Source organism: Saccopteryx bilineata, chromosome 12 (assembly GCF_036850765.1).
Source record: "Saccopteryx bilineata isolate mSacBil1 chromosome 12, mSacBil1_pri_phased_curated, whole genome shotgun sequence".
Classification (NCBI taxonomy): domain Eukaryota; kingdom Metazoa; phylum Chordata; class Mammalia; order Chiroptera; family Emballonuridae; genus Saccopteryx; species Saccopteryx bilineata.
Window position 1 is genome coordinate 21,498,533 of NC_089501.1, and position 26,460 is coordinate 21,524,992.

Genomic DNA, 26,460 nt, shown 5'->3' on the forward strand with positions numbered 1-26,460 from the left:
AAAAGACATATGGTTTCTCTTATCTTCATTCTTGATTTTTTTTTTCTCCTCCAATTTGGTCGTTTAACTCTCTGCCGGTCCTACTCTCTCCTCTCCTTGAACCCATAAGTGTTACATCTCCCATTATCTTTTCTTTCCTCTTCCTTTCTCTCTATGAGGGTTGCAGTCCAAAACCCTTAACTATCTCTCTCTCTCCTCTTTTTTCTTCTTTTAGTGGTACCCTCTTTTTTTTCTCTCTCTCTCTCTTTCTTTTCTCCCTCTATATTAGTTTCTTCCTTTCTCCTTTACGTCTCCTCTCATTCAAACTTCAATAATGAACAAATTATCTTATCTGGGACTCAAACTTATGTTTGTGGCATTCTAGGGGGGTTTTACTTTAACTTTTTAACTCACTAGCAGTGCTCCCATCCCTGGCTCTCCATTTTATCTAGTTCTTGTTCCACTAAATACAACAGTAATTTTTTAATTTGTCCCCCCATTTTCCTGTTTCCCTCTTATTCCTCTCATCATAACTCTTAGTCAACCAACACCTAAAAACAAATCATTTTATTCTTGACCCAAAATTTTTCCTTATTTGCTTTTTGTGGGTCCATACCCCCCCCTTTTTCTTTTCTTTTTGCCCCTTTATTACTTCTCCCCAATTAAGGCCCTCCATTACAGGCATTGTTTGTTCTATTTAGTACAATATAATTCACAGTTCACCACAAGATTTTCTCAAGAAAGAGGGGAGAGGAGAGGAGAGGAAAAAAGGAGGGGGGAAATAATTTCCTTTTTAAAAAATTTTTATTTTATTTTATTTTTCTTTATTTAATTATTAATTTAAAAAAATTTTTTTTGATTTTTTATTTTTTTAACTTTTTATTCTTTATTAAATCTCATTAATACTATCAACAAAACCACCCTCAGATGCCATTAAGGAAGAGAAAATCGAATATTATGGATACAAAAGAAAGAGAGGTAACACAGATAGATGAGGAAAAATCTATGGGGAAAAAATTTAATATTTAATATATTGGAAACCTTGGAGTTAAATGACAGAGAATTTAAAATAGAAATAATAAAAATACTCAGAGATATACAAGAAAACACAGAAAGGCAATTTAGGAAACTCAGAAAACAACTCAATGAACACAAAGAATATATTTCCAAGGAAATTGAAACTATAAAAACAAATCAAACAGAGATGAAAAGCTCAATTCACGAGCTGAAAAACGAGGTAACAAACTTAGCTAATAGAACAAGACAGATAGAAGGTAGGATTAGTAAAATAGAAGACAAGCAACTTGAGGCACAACAGAGAGAAGAAGAAAGAGACTCAAAAATTTAAAAAAATGAGATAGCCCTACAGGAATTATCTGACTCCATCAAAAAGAATAACATAAGAATAATAGGTATATCAGAGGGAGAAAAGAGAGAAAATGGAATGGAGAACATACAAACAAATAATAGATGAGAACTTCCCAAGCCTGTGGAAAGAACTAAAGCCTCAAATTCTAGAAGGAAACAGAACTCCGAGTTTTCTTAACTCCAACAAACCTACTCCAAGGCACATCATAATGAAACTGGCACAAACCAATGGCAAAGAAAAAATTCTCAAGGCAGCCAGGGAAAAGAAGAATACAACATATAAAGGAAGGCCCATTGGATTATCATCCGATTTCTCAACAGAAACTCTACAAGCTAGAAGAGAGTGGACCCCAATATTTAAAGTCCTGAAAGAGAGGAACTTCCAGTCACGAATACTATACCCATCAAAGCTATCCTTCAAATATGAAGGAGAAATAAAAACATTCACAGATACAGAAAAAATGAGGAAATTCATCATCAGAAAACTCCCACTCCAGGAATTACTAAAGAGGGTTCTCCAATCAGATACAAAGAACAAAAAAAAAAAAAAACCCAAAAACAAAGCCACAAGTAAAAGCTCCAAGAAGAACACAATAAAACCAAATTTAAACTGTGACAACAACAAAAAGAAAGGGGGGGAGAGGATGGAGATTAACAGTAGCAAAGGACGATGGAGTGCAAAAGTACTCACAAAATAGTGCACTACAATGAACAGGGTAGGAACCCTTTTCATTACTTAAAGGTAATCACCATTGAAAAAACCACCACAGAAACACATGATTTAAAAAAGATAGCAACAGAGGAAAGATGTATGGAATACAACCAAATAAAAACAAAAGATAGAAAAATGAAAGAGAAGGATCAAACAAGACACAAAACTAACAGAAAGCAATACATAAAATGGCAATAGGGAATTCACAAGTGTCAATAATTACACTAAATGTAAACGGATTAAACTCACCAATAAAAAGGCACAGAGTAGAGGAATGGATTAAAAAAAAAAATCCGACTGTATGCTGCCTACAAGAAACTCATCTAAGTAACCAGGATAAAAACAAATTCAAAGTGAAAGGCTGGAAAACAATACTCCAAGCAAATAACATCCAAAAAAAAGCAGGCGTAGCAATACTCATATCTGATAATGCTGACTACAAGACAGCAAAAGTACTCAGAGACAAAAATGGCCATTTCATAATGGCTAAGGGGACACTGAATCAAGAAGACATAACAATTCTTAATATATATGCACCAAACCAAGGAGCACCAAAATATGTAAGACAGCTACTTATTGACCTTAAAACAAAAACTGACAAAAATACAATCATACTTGGAGACCTCAATACACTGCTGACGGCTCTAGATCGGTCACCCAGAGAATCAACAAAAATATAGTGGCCTTAAACAAAACACTAGAGCTCCTGGATATGATAGACATCTATAGGACATTTCATCCCAAAGTGACTGAGTATACATTTTTCTCCAGTGTACATGGATCATTCTCAAGAATTGACCATATGTTGGGCCACAAAAACAACATCAGCAAATTCAGAAAAATCGAAGTTGTACCAAGCATATTTTCTGATCATAAAGCCTTGAAACTAGAATTCAACTGCAAAAAAGAGGAAAAAAATCCCACAAAAATGTGGAAACTAAACAACATACTTTTAAAAAATGAATGGGTCAAAGAAGAAATAAGTGCAGAGATCAAAAGATATATACAGACAATTGAAAATGACAATATGACATATCAGAATCTATGGGATGCAGCAAAAGCAGTGATAAGAGGGAAGTTCATATCACTTCAGGCATATATGAACAAACAAGAGAGAGCCCAAGTGAACCACTTAACTTCACACCTTAAGGAACTAGAAAAAGAAGAACAAAGACAACCCAAAACCAGCCGTAGAAAGGAGATAATAAAAATCAGAGCAGAAATAAATGAAATAGAGAACAGAAAAACTATAGAAAAAATTAATAGAACAAGGAGCTGGTTCTTTGAAAAGATCAACAAAATTGACAAACCCTTGGCAAGACTTACCAAGGAAAAAAGAGAAAGAACTCATATAAACAAAATCCAAAATGAAAGAGGAGAAATCACCACGGACACCATAGATATACAAAGAATTATTGTAGAATACTATGAAAAACTTTATGCCACTAAATTCAACAATTTAGAAGAAATGGATAAATTCCTAGAACAATACAACCTTCCTAGACTGAGTCAAGAAGAAGCAGAAAGCCTAAACAGACCTATTAGTAGAGAAGAAATAGAAAATCCATTAAAAACCTCCCCAAAATTAAAAGTCCAGGCCCAGATGGCTATATCAGTGAATTTTATCAAACACTCAAAGAAGAATTGGTTGCTATTCTACTGAAAGTCTTCCAAAAAATTGAAGAAGAAGCAATACTTCCAAACACATTTTATGAGGCCAACATAACCCTCATACCAAAACCAAGCAAGGATGGCACAAAAAAAGAAAACTACAGCCAATATCTCTAATGAATACAGATGCTAAAATACTAAACAAAATACTAGTAAATCGAATACAACAACATATTAAAAACATAATACATCATGATCAAGTGGGATTCATCCCAGAATCTCAAGGATGGTTCAACATATGTAAAACGGTTAACGTAATACACCATATCAACAAAATAAAGAACCAAAACCACATGATCTTATCAATAGATGCAGAAAAGGCTTTCGATAAAATACAACACAATTTTATGTTTAAGACTCTCAACAAAATGGGTATAGAAGGAAAATATCTCAACATGATACAGGCCATATATAATAAACCATCAGCTAACATTATATTAAATGGCACAAAACTGAAGGCTTTCCCCCTTAAATCAGGAACAAGACAGAGTTGTCCACTCTCTCCACTCTTATTTAATGTGGTACTAGAGGTTCTAGCCAGAGCAATCAGACAAGACAAAGAAATAAAAGGCATCCATATCGGAAAAGAAGAAGTAAAGGTATCACTTTTTGCAGATGATATGATCCTATACATCAAAATCCCCAAAGAATCCACAAAAAGACTACTAGAAACAATAAGCCAATACAGTAAGGTCGCAGAATACAAAATTAACATACAGAAGTCAATAGTCTTTCAATGCCAACAATGAAACATTTGAGAACGAACTCAAAAGAATAATCCCCTTCACAATTGCAACAAAAAAAAAATAAAATACTTAGGAATAAACATAACAAAGAATGTAAAGGACTTATATAATGAAAACTAAAACCATTGTTAACGGAAATCGAAAAAGATATAATGAGATGGAAGAATATTCTTTGTTCTTGGTTAGGAAGAATAAATATAATCAAGATGGCCATATTGCCCAAAGCAATATACAAATTTAATGCAATTCCCATCAAAATTCCAATGACATTTTTTAAAGAAATGGAGCAAAAAATCATTAGATATATATGGAACTATAAAAAACCCCGAATAGCCAAAGCAATCCTAAAGAAAAAGAATGAAGCTGGGGGAATTACAATACCTGACTTCAAACTATATTATAGGGCCACGACAATCAAAACAGCATGGTATTGGCAGAAAAATAGACACTCAGACCAATGGAACAGAATAGAAAACCCAAAAATAAAACCACATATATATAGTCAAATAATTTTTGATTAAGGGGCCAACAACACACAATGGAGAAAAGAAAGCCTCTTCAATAAATGGTGCTGGGAAAACTGGAAAGCCACATGCAAAAGAATGAAACTGGACTACAGTTTGTCCCCCTGTACTAAAATTAACTCAAAATGGATCAAAGATCTAAACATAAGACCTGAAACAATTAAGTACACAGAAGAAGACATAGGTACTCAACTCATGGACCTGGGTTTTAAAGAGCATTTTATGAATTTGACTCCAAAGGCAAGAGAAGTGAAGGCAAAAATTAATGAATGGGACTACATCAGACTAAGAAGTTTTTGCTCAGCAAGAGAAACTGATAACAAAATAAACAGAAAGCCAACTAAATGGGAAATGATATTTTCAAATAACAGCTCAGATAAGGGCCTAATATCCAAAATATACAAAGAACTCATAAAACTCAACAACAAACAAACAAACAATCCAATAAGAAAATGGGAAGAGGACATGAACAGACACTTCTCCCAGGAAGAAATACAATTGGCCAACAGATATATGAAAAGATGACTATCTTCTTTAGTTATTAGAGAAATGCAAATCAAACCTGCAATGAGATACCACCTCACACCTGTTAGATTAGCTATTATTAACAAGACAGGTAATAGCAAATGTTGGAGAGGCTGTGGAGAAAAAGGAACCCTCATACACTGTTGGTGGGAATGTAAAGTAGTACAACCATTATGTTTCTTAAGTATGGTGGTTCCTCAAAAAACTGAAAATAGAACTACCTTATGACCCAGCAATCCCTCTACTGGGTATATACCCCCCAAACTCAGAAACATTGATACATAAAGACACATGCAGCCCCATGTTTATTGCAGCATTGTTCACAGTGGCCAGGACATGGAAACAACCAAAAAGCCCGTCAATAGATGACTGGATAAAGAAGATGTGGCACATACATACTATGGAATACTACTCAGCCATAAGAAATGATGACATCGGATCATTTACAGAAAAATGGTGGGATCTTGATAATGTTATATGAAGTGAAATAAGTAAATCAGAAAAAACCAGGAACTGCATTATTCCATACGTAGGTGGGACATAAAAGTGAGACTAAGAGACATTGATAAGAGTGTGGTGGTTACAGGGGGAAGGAAGAGAGGGAGAGGGAAATGGGGAGGGGGAGGGGCACAAAGAAAACTAGATAGAAGGTGACAGAGGACAATCTGACTTTGGGTGATGGGTATGCAACATAATTGAACGACAAGATAACCTGGACATGTTATCTTTGAATATATGTATCTTGATTTATTGATGTCGCCCCATTAAAAAAATAAAATTATTATAAAAAAAAGACATATGGTACCTGTGTGAATAAGAAAACAAGACCTGTATATCTGCTGTCTACAAAAGACCCATCTCAAAACAAAAGATACACATAGACTGAAAATACAGAGATGGAAAAAAATATTTCATGCTAATGAAAATTAAAAAAAAGTTGGGGTAGCAATACTTATATTTGACAAAATAGACTTTAAAACAAAGGCTATAGTAAAGGATAAAGAAGATCACTACATAATGATAAAAAAAGCAATCCAACAGGAAGATATAACCATTGTAAATAACTATGCACCTAATATAGGAGCACCTAAATATATTTAGCAGATTTTGATGGACATGAAGGGTGAGATCAACAGCAATATTATATATAATATTAGGGGATTTCAATACCCCACTAATATTACTGGATAGATCCTCAAGAGAGAAAATTAACAAAGAAACAGCAAACTTAAAGGACACACTAGATCAACTGGATTTAATAGATATCTCCAAAACCTTTCACCCTAAAGCATCAGAATATACATTCTTTTCAAGTGCTCATGGTACATTCTCTAGGAAAGACCACATGTTAAGACACAAAATGAGTCTCAATAAATTTAAGAAGACTAAAATCATATCAAACATCTTCTCGGATCACAATGGCATAAAACTAGAAATCAACTACAACAGAAAAACTGAAAAACGCTCAAACACTTGGAAACTAAATAGCATGTTATTAAATAACAAATGTATTACCAATGAGATCAAGGGAGAAATAAAAAATTTTCATGAAACAAATGAAGATTAACATACAACAACTCAAAATTTATGGGACATAGCAAAAGCAGTCCTGAGAGGGAAGTTTATAGCATTATAGGTATACCTTAAGAAACTAGAAAAAGCTCAAATAAACAATTTAAAACCGTGTATCTAAAAGAACTAGAAGAAGAATAGCAAGTAAAGCCTAAAGAAAGTAGAAGAAGAAAATAATAAAGAGCAGAGCAGAAATAAATGATGTAGAGGCTAAAAAAACAATACAGAAGATCAATAAAACCAAGAGCTGGTTTTTTGAAAAGGTAAACAGACTCACCAAGAAAGGTTCTTTGATGAACCTTTAAACAGAGAAAAAAAGAGAGAGAACTCAAATAAATAAATTAGAAATGAGAGTGGAGAAGTAACAACTGACACAGAAGAAATACAAAAGATTGTAAGAAAATACTATAAAGAACTCTATGCCAAAAAATTAGACAACCTAGGTAAAATGGACAAATTCCTTGAAACATATAATCTTTCAAAAATCATTTTGGAAGAATCAGAAAACCTAAACAGACTGATTACACAAATCAGATCAAAAACAGTTATCAAAAAACTCCCAACAAAGGAAAGCCCTGGGCCAGATGGCTTCACAGGTGAATTCTACCAAATATCCAAAGAAGAACTAACTCTATCTTTCTCAAGCTATTTCAAAAAATTCAAAAGAAGGGAAAATTCCAAGCTTCTTTTATGAGGCAAGCATAATTATGATTCCAAAACCAGGCAAAGACAATACAAAGAAAGAAAACTATAGGTCAATATACCTAATAAACTTAGACGCTAAAATTCTCAACAAAATATTAGCAAACCGGACCCAACAATACATGAAAAAAAATCATACATCATGATCAAGTGGGATTTATTCTTGGGAGGCAAGGCTGGTACAATATTTGTAAATCAATCAATGTGATTAATCACATAAACAAAGGGAAGGAACAAAATCACAATATAATATCGATAGATGCAGAAAAAGCATTTGATAAAATCCAGCACCCATTCATGATCAAAACTCTCAGCAAAGTGGGAATACGGGGAACATACTTCAACATGATAATGGCCATCTATGACAAACCCAAAGCCAACATCCTACTCAATGGGTAAAAATTAAAAGTAATCCCCTTAAGATCAGGAACAAGGCAGGGATGCCCCTTTCACCACTATTATTCAACATAGCTTTGGAAGTGCTGGCCACAGCAATCAGACAAGAATAAGAAATAAAAGGCATCCAAATTAGAAAAGAAGAAGTAAAACTATCATTATTTGCTGATGATATAATAGTGGTCATAGAAAACCCTGAAGTCTCAGTCAAAAAACTACTGGATCTGATAAATGAGTTCAGCAAGGTGGCAGGATATAAAATTAATATTCAGAAATCAGTGGCATTTTTATACACCAATAATGAACTGTCTGAAAGAGAAATTAAGAAAACAATCCCCTTCACTATTGCAACAACAACAAAATAAAAAAATACCAAGGAGTAAATTTAACCAAGAAGGTTAAAAACTTGTACTTGGAAAATTATAAAACGTTGATAAAAGAAATCAAGGAAGATACAAACAAGTGGAAGCATATATCGTGTTCATGGATAGGATGAATAGAAATCATTAAAATGTCTATATTACCCAAAGCAATTTATAAATTTAATGCAATTCCTATTAAAATACCAGTGATATACTTCAAAGATATAGAACAAATATTCCAAAAATTTATATGGAACCAAAAAAGAACACGAATAGCCTCAGCAATCTTGAAAAAGAACAGTTGGAGGTATCACACTTCCTGATATCAAGTTATATTACAAGGCCATTGTACTCAAAACAGCATAAGAACAGGCATATAGATCAATGGAACAGAACAGAGAACCCAGAAATAAACCCACACCTTTATAAACAATTGATATTTGACAAAGGAGGTAAGAGCATACAATGGAGCAGACATCCCCAAACTACGGCCTGCGGGCTGCATGTGGCCCCCTGAGGCCATTTATTCAGCCCCCCGCCGCACTTCCAGAAGGGGCACTTCTTTCATTGGTGGTCAGTGAGAGGAGCACTGTATGTGGTGGCCCTCCAACTGTCTGAGGGACAGTGAACTGGCCCCCTGTGTAAAAAGTTTGGGGACCTCTGCAATGGAGTAAAGACAGTCTCTTTAACAAATGGTGTTGGGAAAACTGGACAGCTACCTGCAAAAAAATAAAACTAGACTACCAGCTTACACCATTCACAAAAGTAAACTCAAAATGGATAAAAGACTTAAATGTAAGTTGCGAAACCATAAGCATCTTAGAAGAAAACATAGGCAGTAAGTTCTCTGATATCTCTTGCAGCAATATATTTGCTGATTTATCTCCACGGGCAAGTGAAATAAAGGACAGGATGAACAAATGAGACTATATCAAACTAAAAAGCTTTTTTTTTGCACAGCTAAAGACAATATGAACAAAATAAAAATACAAACCACACAATGGGAGACCATATTCGACAACACATCTGGTAAGGGGTTAATAACCAAAATTTATAAAGAACTTGTAAAATCAACACCAGGAAGATAAACAATCCAATCAAAAAATGGCAAAAGATATGAATAGACACTTCTCCAAAGAGGACACACAGATGGCCAATGGGCAGATGAAAAAATGTTCAACATCACTAATCATTAGAGAAATGCAAATTAAAACCACAGTGAGATATCATCTCACACCAGTCAGAATGGTGCTCATTAACAAAACAACACATAGTAAGTGCTGACAAAGATGTGGAGAAAAGGGAACCTTCCTGCACTGCTGGTGAGAATGCAGACTGGTGCATCCACTGTGGAAAACAGTATGGAGATTCCTCAAAAAATTAAAAATGGAACTGCCTTTTGACCCAGCCATTGTACTCTTAGGTATATATCCTAAGAACACCACATCACTGATTCAAAAGAAGAAATGCACCTCCATGTTTATGGCAGCATTGTTTACAATAGCCAAGATTTGGAAACAGCCCAGTGTTTGTCAGTGAATAAGTGGATTAAAAAGCAATGGAATACTATGGGGCCATGAAAAGAAAGGAAATCTTACCTTTTGCGACAACATGGATGGACCTGGAAACTATTATGTTAAGTGAAATAAGCCAGGCAGAAAAAGAAAAATATTATATGACCTCACTCATTTGAGGAATCCAATGAACAATGTGAACTGAGGAATGAAATAGAGGCATAGGTGGGATCAAAGGGACCAGATGGAAAGTGGACAGAGGGAAAGGGGATGAGAGGGTGGGATCAGAGAGGGGAAAGAGATTGGTGAAATTATATATACATAATACAGTTTTATAGAGGGCAGAAAAGCATCCTAGAAGGAAGGGGGGAGGGCATTGGGGAGAGTGGGGCAAGGGGGATGTTGAGGGTAACACGGGGGTGGGGGGAAGTATTTGGTGGGACACCTGAATCTATGTAAACACAATCAATTTAAATCAATAAAAACAATGGGGATAATATACCCAACTGATTCTCAGCAATGTTATAAGGGTATGGGTAGAAGATGAATTGAAAGAGCCATATAAATTGTCAGGGGTTATCAGTGTATGGAGGTGTAAGTGATCACATCCTTGGTCTTTAATCCATGCTATTCTATATCTAATGCTGGTAAATACATTGTTTCATATGTTGTACATACTTATCATGGTTTCCTTAGCAAATTTTTTATGGATTGAGTGATACGATGGGGGACCCAGAGATATGGAAGTGAAAAATCATCTACCACTTTACTGGATAGTTCTTTATTTTATGGTATGTCCTCATTTTGAGTTTGAATATATTCATTTGACAAATATTTATTGAGTATTTACTATATGCTGGCACTGTCTTTGTTTATGACAAGAGTTAACAATTATACATACACACATATTTATATAGGTATATATTCTGCAGTATATGGTGATAAATACAAATAAGAAAAATAGAGTGTCCAGTGTTTTTTTACGCAGAGCAATTATGAAGTTCTCTCTAATAATGTGGTAGTTAAGCAAATTATTTAGAAAAGTGAATGAAAGAGCCATGAAACTATGACTGGAAGAGTATTTAAAGCAAAAAGAACAGCAAGTACAAATGTGTGAAGCAGGGGTGCACTTGGGATGTTTGAGGAGCAGTGAGGATGCTGAGGAAGGAGCCAATGAGCAAGAGGAAGAGGAATAGAAGGAGAGGTCCGAGAAGTGGCCGAGGCCAAACCGTGTAGGGCCAAAGAGAACCTTGGAATGACTCTGGTTTTTACTCTGATGAGAATCCACTAGAGGATTTTGTACAGAGGAGTGACATAATCTGACTCAACTTGTAAAAACACTGGTCACTGTGTAGAAAATGTTTGAAAGCTATAAGAGTAATTAGGAGCTACTGTAGTATCTAGGCAAGAAGTGACAGTGGCTTAGAATGGGTGGCAGTGGAGGAGTTGATGAGACAGGCTCTAGAAGTCTTGTGAAGAATTCACAGGATTTGCTGACAGTCAATATGCAGAGTGAGAGAAAGAGAGGAGTCAGGGATAAGACCACGATTATTAGCTTGAGAGTAGGAAGTTTAAATCTGCACTGTATTAAGATGAGAAGACTGTGAGTAGATCTATAAAGTAGAGGAAAACCAAGAGTTCCATTTGGGCATTTGTAGTGTGAGATGCCTATCTATATCCATCTCATGTAAAGTAGACAGTCGGATATCAAAGTCCAGAGCTCAGAAGAGGGGTCTGAGTTGCAAACGGAATGTGGGGTCTTTAGCACTTGAACAGCTTTAAAGTCGTAGAAATTAGAAGAGATCCCCTGGGGAGAAAGCATAAACAGAAAAGAGAAGATGCCCAAGCATTTTTCCATTTCCATATCTAAAATTCTATTAAGTTTTGAACCAACACCTTCAGGGAACTTTTACCATGTACTTAGAGACTCTTCTATCCAGTATGAGCTTTACCACATTGGCATTACCTAAGTTCCTAACCATATGAATCCTTCTTCCTTACATATTCGAGTATTCTCCAAATGACCATCTCAACTTAACATACACATTCCTGCCTCTGCACCTTCACTTGTCTTATTTATTCCACTGTGACTAGCCACCACATTTCTACCTATTAGATTCCACCGTTCTCCCAAGGCCCAGTTCAAACGCTGTGTCCATGAGGGATAGAGTGGTTTTTATTGCCCAACAGCCAAACCTGATCTCTTACTCTTTCTAAGCAACCATGGCATTCATTTGGACCCACAGCAGAGGGGGTAGATTCGATCATGTGGCACTCACCCCAGTCCTTTTTTGGACTTCTTTTTTGTACTGAGAGGCTGAAAACAAAACAAAACAAAACAAAACAAAAACACTAATGTCAGACTTCTTCTCAGCTAGGGTTTTTACCTATGATCTATGTTTCCCAAATATCTGGACCCCTATGAGACTTGGAAGGCAGGGGTGGCCCGTGTGAAGCCATTGTCCGGGGAGTATGTCATCCTTCTGAGGCAGCTGTGTCAAGTGCCCATGTGCTGAGTGAGTGGGAAACAACCTAAGCTACAACTGAGAGCTTCACTACACAGTTTTGCAGGATGCTCGGACAATTCTCTTGTCTGTGTAGCAGCACTTGGACTTGCCAGAAATTCTGTAAGCAACCCAATATGCTTTCATAAACCCTTTTGGCTCAAAGTAGGTTGAATGGATTCCATTTTCTGCAATTAAACATCCTGACCAAAAGAAATACCTTTCTTATTACAGCATCCCGTCTTTGGGACACTTTGCTGTATAACATGTTTTACTGTACTTTTTTTTTTTTCTCTATTAGATTGTTTAGCTCCTTAAAGAAGGAAGTAACTCTGTCAAACTCCCCCTTGTGTTTATAGTACAGCACCCCAGTGTGGTACAGGGGACCCCAGGGTGCCACAGCATATTCACAGGATATGCAAGGTATTTTTTTTTTCATTTTTCCGAAGCTGGAAACGGGGAGGCAGTCAGACAGACTCCCGCATGCACCCGACAGGGATCCACCCGGCATGCCCACCAGGGGGCAATGTTCTGCCCCTCTGGGGCGTCACTCTGTTGCATCCAGAGCCATTCTAGTGCCTGAGGCAGAGGCCACAGAGCCATCCCCAGCGCCCGGGCCATCTTTTGCTCCAATGGAGCCTCGGCTGTGGGAGGGGAAGAGAGAGAAAGACAGAGAGGAAGGAGAGGAGGAGGGGTGGAGAAGCAGATGGGTGCTTCTCCTGTGTGCCCTGGCCGGGAATCGAACCCAGGACTCCTGCACACCAGGCCGACGCTCTACCACTGAGCCAACCGGCCAGGGCCTATGCAAGGTATTTAGTGCCCATCTTGGACACTGAACAACCTATGATTATTAAGTTGTTCACACCTTTGTATTTAATAAATGATTTTTTTTCATATCATAAAAAATGACTCAGATAAAAGGGCATCAGGAACTGAGAAAGTTTGATGATTTCTGCATAGAGTGCTCAATAGAAATACATGTATGTCTCATCTATGCTTAGATGAGACTTCAGGAGTCTAGTCCTTCCCAGTTCAAGAATGGAAGAAAATCTGGCCCACGTGGGAACCAGTCAAAGCAGGGAGGACTGAAAAATAGGCCTTACTTTGGACTTAATGGCACCACCTCAAACACAGTTCTTTAACTTTGGTTTAAAAAGATTATAGAAGGTGCTCCAGTGCCTGGGCAGACAGAGGGGCGGGCGCTCACCTTTGCATCACTGAAACTGTTACCGTCACTCTCCGGGAGTCCTCTGGTCAGCTCCCTCTTTATCTCTAATGCCGCTGAATTGCAACATTGAATTGGTTAAAATGAAGCAAATGAGCCCAGAAAAAAGGTCAAATTTAGGCAGACAGCCTAGCTGAGGCTGTGATGGAGATGAAAGGCTGTGTTCTGATTGTTGGCACGCCAGCTCCTATCTTTTGCCAAATGATATTTATACAGCTGAGAGGAGTATGTTAGTTTCATGTTCCTTCTGCACAGGAGTCAGAGCCATTCCGGAGAACAGGGTCCTAAATGGAATGCATGTGTTTTACAATATCCAAATGAGCTTCTCATCCTCAGATCCTTGAGCCCCTAAATACCACGACTTTGACTAAGCTGGCAGGCTCCTTTCTGGCCAGAGCTCTGATTAGACTCTACACATATACTCCAGAATCAGACTTGAACTGTGTTTTGTTTTTTTAGAGTGTGAATTCAATTCACCACGGTTACTGAGGTTTAGGATTCATCTGAAGGAGCTAGAATTAGTGTGAGGAGACATTTTATCAGATAGTTTTCAGCTCAGCCAAATGTTCCTGAGAGCTCAGAAACTGTGGTCCAAACACTGGGACCTCATCTACCCAAAGCAGCAATTAGGTGGCTGAAAGGCAACCCACCAAGTCAACATGGATTTGCCTAATGGAAATGTGAGTCAGCGCTCTTTGGGAAGCAGTAGCCAGGCCTGCAGGCCAACGAGTACGTAGACTGAAAATGTAAGCCACTGACAAGTGTAATGCCGGTGGCCGAGGCCAGGCAGGTTCACGCTGGATTCAGGCAGATGGTAGAGAAACTGTGTAGCTGGAAGGTGCCGGGTCATACCCATTTATTGAAGGCTCGCAAAGAAGAGTGAGCAAATAAACAACAAAAGTGAGAGAGCTAATAAACAAAGGAAAATCTGCTATTCGCAGCAAGGGTAAAGGAGCAAGGAAAACCACACCTCATGGTGGCAGGAAAGCGATCAGGGAGAATCCCTGCGGAGGGGGAGCACCCATATAGCCTTATACAGGCTGTGCACACGTCCCTCTGCCACGTGATCACACACTATAATCAAGCAAAGTGCTTGCAGCTGGTAAACCCGCGAGCAAGCCTAACACAGCTGCCCCACAACAAGCAACTTCCATTTTATGGAAAAGACCTAAAGGTCCAAGCAAGTTGTCCTACATGTTTGTCCCCAAAGATAAGAATCTGGCAAGTCTTAAAGAAGTCATTCCAGAGCTCCCTCTCTCTTTGTGTTTTTAAACACTTCGTATAACATCTAGTTAAAGCTGAGAGTACTGCCAGGGACTAGAGCTGCAGAGAGGAGAGGAGGTGGGGGACACTGGAACAGGTGTTTAGTTGGTTGGAAAGATCCTATCGTCACTCCCTGCCTTCAGCTTTTATAAGGCAGCGGAAGGGGAACGACGGTTGAGAACATCCTAGAACATAAAGCAAGCTCTAGCCCTTGAGAACCTCATCAGGGGCACTCTTTGGGAGTGACATGTTCTGCTGAGGAGCATGCTTGTCTGTGTGAGAGGCGAAGCATTGGTGTCTCCTGATCATCATTTATCAGCTAAGAACGTGACTAGGACAGAATTCCCAACAAAAGCAGAACCAAAACATGCAAATATTCACTTGGCAATCTTTCCGCCAAGACAGATATTATATTGTGTTGGTGATGTTTGCTGTTTCACAAATGAGAGAATTTTTTCTTTACCTGGAAACACTGAAAGAAGCCTGTCCCTAAACAAATTAAATTAAAATTTGGACATATCCCCAAGATTGTTGAAGGGTCAGAGACGTCACTAATTTAAACAACTCTGCACTTAGTTTCATGTGGGGTCTTTCTGCCAGGGCTTCATTTCCTCCCCTTGGGGAATCATCTTCGTTCGAGCAGGTTGTTGAAGGGTAGAGAATTCTAGTCATCAGACGGGTGGCCCGTTTGGCAACGCTGTTCATTGGGGTTTGCCCGTAGAAGCTCAGCTCAACTCTCTAGGACACAAGTCACTCATCGGTAATGGGACAGGGACAAATAAAAATGTATTCTCAGATCTTTTATAATGAGCAATTTCTGGTTTTGAGAACTGAAGAAGGCTCTCCGTCTGCGTGGTGCTGCCGGCTTAGCCTCCTTACACCCACCCACCCTCCTGTCAGCATTGCTCCCTCAACCCACAGCCCCATGTTAGGTCCTGGATATTCTTATTTAAAAGCCAAGTCAAACTCTCTGATACAGTATCCATAAATAATTCATCTCATTGCCAACTGAACATAAAAGATGTCTCTGGATTTTTCTATAAGACCCCAAAAACAACTGTCCAATTTTGCAAAGTAAACCAAAGATGTTGACTGAATGAATAAATCAGTTCAATCACTGAAGGAGCTTGTTATTTGACTGATTTGCTGAATCAATTCAATGGCTCCTTGTGCAGTTATCTCACATCACAGTGGAAGGGTTGGGAGAGGCGGCCGTTCGGAGTGGGCTCAGGCATGACTCTCTGTTGCACTATCTAGTAGATGTACGACCTTGTGGAAGTTTCACAGCATCACCTAGCTGCAGTTCCCTCACATGTAAAACTAAGATGATGTTACATAACTTACAGGGTTGTTTAAATGAAATGATGTGTATCAAGTACCTGGCACAGCACTAACTCATTGCCTTTCTCCCTCTTACCTTCCACTGGCTAAGGATTCCTTTTAGGGCAACCCTGGCAAGGGCGTGTGGGTGGGACCTCCGGGGAAACTTCTCTAGGGTAGGGGAACTCATTCCCAGAAGGTCATTCCGACAGCCAGATGAAGCATAACACAGAAAAAAAGGCAAATGCCTTCATTTGGGTTCAAAATAGTAATTATAAAAATTTCAAGTTAAAGTGATGAGCATAATCATAAAAAAAAACACCTCATCTTATTTCAACCATGCCATCATAGAATTGGATATATGCACCTGAAAAGAATTTTTCTCTTTAGTATTTATAAAGTCTAGCAACCGATATGCTTCCAGAAGCAGAGAACGCACTGCTTTCTGATAAAGCTGTTCCATATTTGAACAGCTTGATTCAATATTAGTGCTAAAATCTTGCTTATTCTTGATTTCTGCTTGATAGCCCTTAGTTCTCTTTGGAGCAATATTAAATGTTTATTTCTTAGCTACATGCAGCTCATCACATACTTGAGGAAGAATCTCATACCTTCCAAAATCTACTCATTTCCACATAAAAATTATCTAACTTTTCCCTAGTATGGTATTTCTCATTTACCTTGAAAGACATTAAGGTTTTAAAAAAATAAATATAAAATTTCAATCCTCCTTAATTCATTTATCCAAATCTGACAGTGGATTTTCATACCTATTTTTAATTTCATGGCCCACACATGTGCAAACATATTCATATATTAAGTATTAAAAATGGATGGATCTTTCTGCAGGGAACAAAATTCTAGAACTGTTTCAGATGAAAATATTAACTCACAGCCAGATGTCCACTGTAATAATTTCTCTTGCAGATGATTCTAAGTGGCACTCAAAGATCAGTTACAAAGAAGAGAGAAAAGCATCTCTTAGCAAAGCATTGTAAGTTTGAGTGACCAATTCCACAAACCTGTGAGCGCTACAGGGTTGCAGAAAGCTTTCAGAAGACACATGGGCTAAGCCCTAAACTCCAGATATATCGTCTTAACATATGATAAAGTGACAGTGGCATGATCAATGAGAAGAGGGAACAGTGGTTCTGAATACCCCTCAGAGGATACCTGGAGTGTGGGTGGGCACACAGTCTCCCTGTCAAGTCAGGATGCCCCTGGGTCTTGTGTGCCGCTTGGCGATTTGTCCAGAGACAAGGCAGCAAATTTCCTTAGGCTTCAGATTCCCCAGACACCCTTGGTACACACGTCTGAAGGCTGAAGGCGCGAGGAGCAGCGATGCCACTGCTCTAAGCGGAGAGCCCAGTCCCCCTCAGCGATGCCACTGCTCTAAGTGGGGAGCCCAGTCCCCCTCAGCGAGCCCAGCACTTCAACCCCAGGGCTCCGTTCACCCCTCCCAGGCACGTCCTCTTTGCCTGTGCACAAATGCACTGCTTAGAGTTTTTATTCTGTGTCTCTATAATTTTGTGGCTCTATTAACTAATGCTCATATATATTTTGCTTTAAAAAAATACTGATTTAAATATAGGGCAGACATTTCACTTCAAGGAAATCTAAAAAAGCAATATTCAATGTAACCTACATCTTGGAATCCACAGCCCTAGGTGTTGACACGATTGCATTAAGTTTTCTTCCTTTTGCCTTATGATCTATCAAAGGATCTGACTGAAGGGCTTTCTAGGAGAGCAAAAGCAAGTATATATCAGCTAAGAAAAACCACCTAAGATTACAAATTGTAATCAAGAAATATAATCTTTCTCCTCTCCCTTTTTTCTCCCACCCACAGACCATAACAAACTTTCAAAGTCTTCCACTGAACACAAGGCTCTGAATTTCAGCCAAAAGAAAAAAATATACTTCTTTTAGTCATGAAAATAATGATATAATGTAGCCAACAGTAATTCAACAAATATTTATTGAGCATCTCTTACGTATGTATCAGGCATTGTTCTAAGTGCTGGGGAAACAGCAGTAAACAGTACAGAGAAAAGTCTGTATACTGGATAGTAATTGAGGAAGAAAGGGAGGAGGGATATCCGTGCCAACGGAGAGTAAAATCTAAACAGAGAAACGCCATGCCGAGAAGATGGTTTTGGAGGAATGAGCTGAAGGAAGCGAAGGTCTCTCTATGCAAGGAAGAAAACGGAAGCAGTGGGAATAGCACATGAGAAAGTTTCAGGTAACTGGAGGTCCATGGAAAGGGGAGGGAAAGGTGGTGTGGCTGGACCAGAGGGAGGAGGAAGATGGGGAGAGGTGAGGTCCCAGGATCTCAACAATGCGAGGCTTGTGGCTCATAAGAAGGAGTTTAGCTTAAAAACCATTGGAGGGTTCTAAGTAGAGGAGAGACAGGAACTGGCATATTTTAACAGGATTGCTGTGACTACGATGTTGAAAATACACTGAAGCTGGGCAATTATGGGAGCTCCAGGTGGAAACAGCTGGAATGGTCCAGGTGAGACTTGGTGACACTGTGACAATGGTGGGGAGGGGCTGACGCCTGAAGAGTAGACTCAGAGGCATCATCATAAACTTGGTCTGAGTAATGGAAAGAATGGAGTCATTATTGGTGGAGATAGGGGAGCAGCAGGAGTTCTGAAGCTAAAAGACACCAAGAGTTCAGTTTTGGACATAGTAAGGGTCAAAATTCATAATTTTTTTCTTGTTCTCTGCCATATAAGATTATTCCCTTTCTTAATACACACACACACACACACACACACACACACACACACACCTCTGCTGCTTTCCACCGCCCAGACTTAAACCTTGGGAGTCCTTTGATTCCTGAAGGAATGACTCCCCTGTTGAATGAATCAATTCCAGGAGGTCCAGTGGTAGTGGTTCCATTGTCTTTGAACATGGAGATTTTTAACTCCTAAGGCCAAGTAAGCTAGAGCTTAACACTCAGCAGCAACATTTCCTAGTTGCTTTTTTTTTTTTTTTCATTATTATGACTAGTGGACCAGCAAGTAGACTGGCAACCCACAGAAAGCCAGATGAGCTCTAAGGAAAATGAGAAAATTTTGACCATTGAATCTGGACTGTTTGTGATTCCTTGAAACCTACAGCAGTATTACAAATGGAAGGGATGGAGCATATTTATTGGCAGGGACTCATCAGCTATTATTGCAAGAGAATATCATTTAAAGTCCAATTCTTTCTTTATTCATCTAATCAATCACTCAGTCAACACACTCTTTTGGAGAACTTACTAAGTGGCAGGCACTGGGAAGCAAAAATGAACGTCACAGTCAGATCTTTCAAAGAGCTTAGCCAGTAGGAGAGAAAGATACAGCTGAACATTATTATACTGTATGTCAGAGGGACATGGAATTGTGATGGTGGCAGAAGGACAAGAAGGACAGTTCTGTCTGGGCTGAGAGAGGAAGTGATGTTTGAACCGAGTGTTAAAGACAGAGGAACCATACCCCCAGCAGGCTGAGGGAAAGGGAAGCTAGGGAGAGCGCATCTCTCACAGATGGGATGCCTTGAATAGGTAGTGAAGGTGTGAGCCATTCATAAGCCCAACAGCTAGTCCACAGAAATATGTGGCATAAGGGGCAATAGGGAAAAGGGTGAGAGATGAGGCTGGCTCTCAGAGGGCCTGGTTGGAAAGCAGTTTGGGCTCATGTATGTGCAAAGGGGGACCATTTAGAAGGGAATGGCATGATAAGATTTGCTTTTTAGAGAAATTGCTCTAGGGAGGAAACAAGGGTGCCTAGGTACTGCAGGATACCTAAATATGTACAAGACCTTTAGGCTTTCAGGAATGATTACACAGATCCTAAAGTGAAACAATAACAGTGTGGGGTTTTTCTTTCTATACACCGTAGGCTAATTCAGACAGTTCTCCCTACCAAATTGACCCACATGGACAGTTACAGAGTTGCATTGCCTAATAGTATTTGTCTGTTTTCACTGTCACTAAGCCAAAGTTGAATAAAGATTTTTTTTACGTTTTGTGGATACCCTAAGTAAAGTAAATATGAAAGACAAAAATATTTTAAAAGCCCAGTCTATCAGAACGCTTTTTAGATTCTGGAAGCTACTCGATACAACTTATCTACTTCATTGCCTAAATTTATTTCAAGGAATTTATATTTAGAAAACGTTTATATTATTAATGAAAACGGAAATAAAGGGAAATTCAAGTTGTCAGTATCATGTGTATATTTGCGGTGTAGAAAAGTCATTAAGAGGTCTTTGTGTTAGAATAACTGTTTTGGAAAATAACAGGTAAATGCATATATCATGGCATTTAAAAAATAAACTTCATTTAAAGTCCAATGAAGATTTTAAATGTCAGAAACTTTGCTAAAAATAGTAATAAAATGTCAATAATTGTTACAAAGTAGGTGCGAACAAAGAAGCAAAGCTGTTGAAACTCATGAGACCTTCCTGAGTCCCTGAATGTTCTCACAAACAAAGCGCCCCCCCCCCACAAAGGCACAGGCTGTGGACTTTGCCCTCAGTGGGCCCCCACCCACCAGCGGTGGGATTCAGATAATTATGTGAAAAGTTGTTACTCTGGAGAAGTGAGAAACTAACTTAGTCATTGAGTATCTTTTTTTTATTATTATTAGCACTGAAACTAACTTGTTCTTCCAACTATTATATCCTAAACCTTTTGAAACAAGATCCCTAACCCCTTACCAAGGTACAAATGTTTGTAAAATCCTCAGGCATCTTACAGCCCGTTTTTACAGCCTTCTATTAAAAAATCAAAAATGAAAACAAACAAACAGACAAACAAACAAAAAACCCACTTATGACAAAAGACCCAGCGGCCTTGCACCATTGTTTGATCTCTGATAAGCTGGTGTTTCCATCGCTACACTGTTTGCCTGAGAATGAATTCCAAGCCAATGAGGTCCTTCCATAGTGGCCTCATTCTGCTTTGACAAGAATTCTGAGAAGGTTTACAGATTGGAAGAGGAAGGAGGGACTCCGGGCCGGCAGGCCTTGATGCTGCCTGTCACCGCAGACCATGACAGGCTATCCGATCTAACACTTCCTGCCTCCGCCCTTCTCTGCTCACACAAGGCAGAGTTTAGGAGACATTGGAGTTGAGGAAGCAGCTGAGAAAAAATTCTCTTATTCACCTACCTCACGTGAAGTTAAATCTTTTCAAAAGAACGTATCCATCATTCAGACACAGAGCTGAAGAACGATGAAGTTTTCAGAGTACATTATAAACGCCATCAAGATTATCAAAACAAATTAAGTGCTTTTGAAGCATTTTTCAAAAATCAAGAAAAAATATTAATATTAACAAAAACATTTTGAATGTTAATCCTTTGCTCAACAAACACACGTTGGGTTCTTTATTTAGTTTCTCAATGACTATTCAGTACTCATTTGGAAGAAGGCATGCACGGTCTGAGAGGTGGAGGACTTGTCCAGGGACCTGAAGGGTTCACATGGGGAAATTATGATTCAAATGGAGGTCTTTCTGTGCTCAATATAATATATGGCCTCCTGGCTCTTATGCTAATATTATAGATCTCCTTGGACAAATATTGTTAATACTTTGTAAATGGTTCATGTCACTATATATTCTTGAAAGTGATACAACTGTTTTCATTTTACAATGAATGCAATCTGGAATTTTCACCACTTTAGACTCTTCTATTTAATTATTTAAAATGTGTATGACTCGACCATAAAATTCACAAGGACTAGCCAAAACCCAGAAAGAAAAATAAATGAATTCCATAAAAGCAGTCCAAAATTAGTATTATCTTGTTTTCCTTTAAATTGTATTCCATTGGTTCTAATGGCCAAATAGGATTCAGTTGCCCAAACACACAGAGTGCAGCTCAAAACATTTGAACAGGAAGTAAAGGAGACAGGGTTCCTGCTCCCTAGAAGTTTAAAATCTAAAATATGGGCACATAACCATGCAAGGAGCATAACCATAGATCCCACCCTCACAAGCAGAAAGTGCAGGGAATAATAAATATACCAGCAAGCACATGAAATAAATGACCACTAAGTTTAAAGTTTAACGTCTTCTCTGAGCTTTTCATTTTTGGGGTCATTGTATCAAAAAAGGAGCACTTATCACTGGAAATGGGGAGCATCTAAGAAGAAATGATAGCGAGGGAAGGACTTCTCCCAGTGGAGGGACTGCTGGGGCGAGGGGGGGGGGCCTGGGAACGGCAGAGATGAAAGAGCAAGGCCTGTTTGGTAGAACAAGATGCAGCGAATGCTGAGGAGATAGGTTTGGGCAGAGTGAAGGGAGAGTGGAGGAAGGGAAGGGATCCATTACAGGCCCCAGGGATCAGATAAAGAGCCCATGAAAGGGCCTGAGCAGCCTGGCCTACATAGAGGGAGCACAAATGAAAGCACAACAGATTCAAAAGGCTGAGATAACCTGGGGCAGGTGGCGCAAGCGGTGGCCTCACTCCATCGCCAGCATCGCAGGGTCTAAGGTGGGGGAAAGTGGGCCACTGAGAAGGAAGTGGCCCTGGTCAGGTCTGAGAAAAAGTTCTCTTAAGAACTTTTTAAGCTTGTTATTTATGAAGTAAATCCTTCTATCCACATAATGACACCTTCTTCAGATAGAAAGGACAGAATTCAAAGCTATACTATGTCCTTTCCCATTGGTTGCAGGTTTTTAGGCAGTAACTTAGCAGAGCGTAGGACAAAGGTAGGAAATGGAGGGCAGTGTGATTAGGGAGGAAGGGAGGCTAGATTGTAAGGGGATGAGGTTTACTGGTAGAAACTGGAATAAAATAGACTTCCTACTATAGTTTAGTCATCTTACGATGTTCTTGGTAATCTGTGTCCATTCTGATTAATGAAAAAATATTCAAACTTCATCTTCAACACGTCAACATTAACAAACTGTATTTCTTCATAAAACCTTATTGACTCAGTCTGCACAACATCTGTATCTGTTTCCTTATTACTTGGTAGACAATTGCAATACCATCTGCAGTGGTTAGGAGGCAGTAAAGATAAGGGGCCAGACCACCTCAGCTCAAATTTCAGCTCTGCACCTTACTAGCTAGGACATTGGAAAAGTGCTTAATGTCTGTAAGTCTCAATTTCCTCAATTGCTAAAGGGGATAATGACAACATAGATAGCTATAAGATTGTTTTAAGAATTAAATAAAACAACGCACATAGAGCCTTTGATATAGTACTGGCAATCAGCAAATGCTCAAAGAATATTGAAGATGGTAGTTATTTTTCTGTCTTCTTTCTCTCCAGATATATTTCAAAAGTTTCTTAAAAGTAAGTTCAAAGTTTATGCTATATCACACACCCCAGTAAAATTCTAAGCCCTGTCTTCCACAAATGGTGGGCAGTTGAGAAATAAAAAATATTGTGACTGTAACTATAACTAAGTTCATATGTCCCAACCAGATCCAGGCAGAAAATAAATAATTCTGTCCATCATTCATATGGCAGCAGAGTCTCAGTTACATTTTAGACTGAATGGATTATTGGTTTCCGAAAGAAGAGATTTCAAAACCACCATAGATTAGTAAATTTACGAGAACTGGGTCTCTAGTGAGGCTTGCTGAGGTGTGGTGATGTTTGATATTTAGTTATTTATCTCTGATGATTTTTCCTTTCTCTTGTACTTCATTTTAGCAATGGTGCATTTTAGATATTTTTTTATCTGACCACATGACCTGCTAATTAATGCAAGTTTTTTTATCTCAATCAACTCAATTTTTAATGACAGTGTCATAGTTTGAATATACACCATTGGAATCTCACTCTTGGCGCCTAATGAATCCTTCTCTGTGGCCTGCCTGAGACTGTATTAAATCTTTGTGAGCCTGACCACAATGGTTTGGTTCAGTATCCCTCCACCATCGAATACATTAAAACCAAGACAAAGTGCTGTCATACATGGAACAGTTCATAAAATCCAGCCTGTGAAAGACAGTCAGCAATCTGTCCAAGTCACGTCCTAGACTTTTTGTTTTACAGCCCTTCCCAGAATATTGGCTCAATGTTAATAGAGAAACTACATAAAATGCAAAAAGAAAGGGGTCAGTTAGTCTATGGGAGACCAGACCCTAGAATGCTGCCCACACCTCTATGAAACATCAAGTTTGCAAAATCTGCTATTGTCAGCTAGGATCACATGGCTGATAAAAATCAAAGAGCTCCAAAGTATGCAGACTCAGCCCTTCAGGGTTATTGCCAAATAGGCCTATAAAAGGTACTTGCTTTTTGTAGGAACTGCAAATGCAAAGGCACCAAAACCAGTCAGTTGCAAACACATATATTTTTCTTCTAGTCCATGCATTGTTTTGTTACTTTTAATTAAAATGAAATAATTTAAAATGTTATATATAAATAGTTAACCTCATTTGCTTGCTTTTATTTTCAGAATTATCATTTCATATTTTTATTCAGTGTTATGGATATATTTTTGAGGCAAAATCATATAACTTTAGAACTAAAAAAAGTTTTTTTAAACAGATTTCATTTATTCATTTTAGTTAGAGGAGGCAGAAAGAGATAGATAGAGAGAGAGAGAGAGAGAGAGAGAGAGAGAAAGGGGAAGGAGGAGCAGGAAACATCAACTCTAGTTGTTTCCTATATGTGCCTTAACCGGGCAAGCCCAGGGTTTATCCACTGCGCCACCACAGGTCAGGCAAAAAGTTCTTAAATAAAGGAAACTGATGTTCAGAGAATTTAGAATGATCTGCTCAAAGTTTCACAGCCAATGATCGGCAGACCTGGGATTGGGATCCTGTTCTCTCACTTTGAAATGCAGTGTTTCCACGCTGCCAAGCAGCCCAACTTTAAATAGCAGCAGAAGTATTGTGTCCCCATATGTTCCAGACTCTCAAACACCCTAGACATGTATAAACCCCCTTGCCCTTCTTTCAGCCACTTCCTACCTTTATTCTAAATACCTCATGTTCTCTGGTAATCACATGCAATTCAAGCAGTTTGAACACATTTCATCAATACAGCTACGTCATGACTTTGTACACAATTGCTGCATAAAAATGCAGATGTACCAAAGGCAAAAAAAATATTGATAATATGTCATGAACCTCACCCCTTCTTTTCATAAGTACCATTCTCAAAACAAGCCTAACCCCGAAGCAGGATCTGAGTAAGACGTGGAAAGGAAAATCCCGCACAGCAGCGGGGTAGAGAATGCTATGGGTGAACAGAAGGGTTCTAGATTAGAGTCAGGAAGCTTCCTGCAGCAGATGACCCTGAACTAAAGGGCGAGAAAAGGTCAGCCAGAGCAAGGGCTGGGCGGGAAAGAGCACAGTCACAATTACTCATATTCTAACCATGGCTATCAGCCCTTGGGCAAGTTAGACAATCCTCTGAGTTTCAGCATTTATGGAATTATAATGGAGATATCAATAGTAATTGCCCAAAACATTCTGTGAGGTCTCAGTGAACACATAGATGTAATATTCCTGTGAAAACGTCAGGCACAGAGTAGATATTCCATAAATTTTAGGTCTAATGTTGTTGTTGATAGAGCAGTATGTTCAAAGAATCAAAGGTAAAAAGAATGTAGCCTGTTCCTAAATGTTCCAGGAAAAGCAAATAATTCTGACTGGTGGGAGCAAAGTAGATGAGTGTTTTAATTAAACTGAACTGAACTCACATCTCCTAGCTGTGGCGTCGGCAAGAAATTGCACATCGCTGAAACTAATAGAGAAAAATATTCATTGAAACTTGTTTCCCCTTCAAAGGGTTGATGGTGGGTTCATGGCATTCTCCATTAGAAGGCATCCACTAGGGTTGGCAGCCTTAGAAAAGAAGAACTATTTAAGTGCTCAGAGGAAGGTAAGGTAGAACACGGAGCAAGCAGGTGGCACTGGAGAGAGGCTGATGGATTTGGATTGCCCAGAGAGTCCCAGGGCCACTGGCACACAGAAATTTCTCAAGGGCCATCATTTAAGTGATCTGAAGTTGTAGGGCTCAGAAAACTAACTGCAGCATGTAGCCTGCAAATGACCCCACTAGCTGGGATGACCTCCACCTCAGTCCACTCGGTAAGTGAAACTTCCA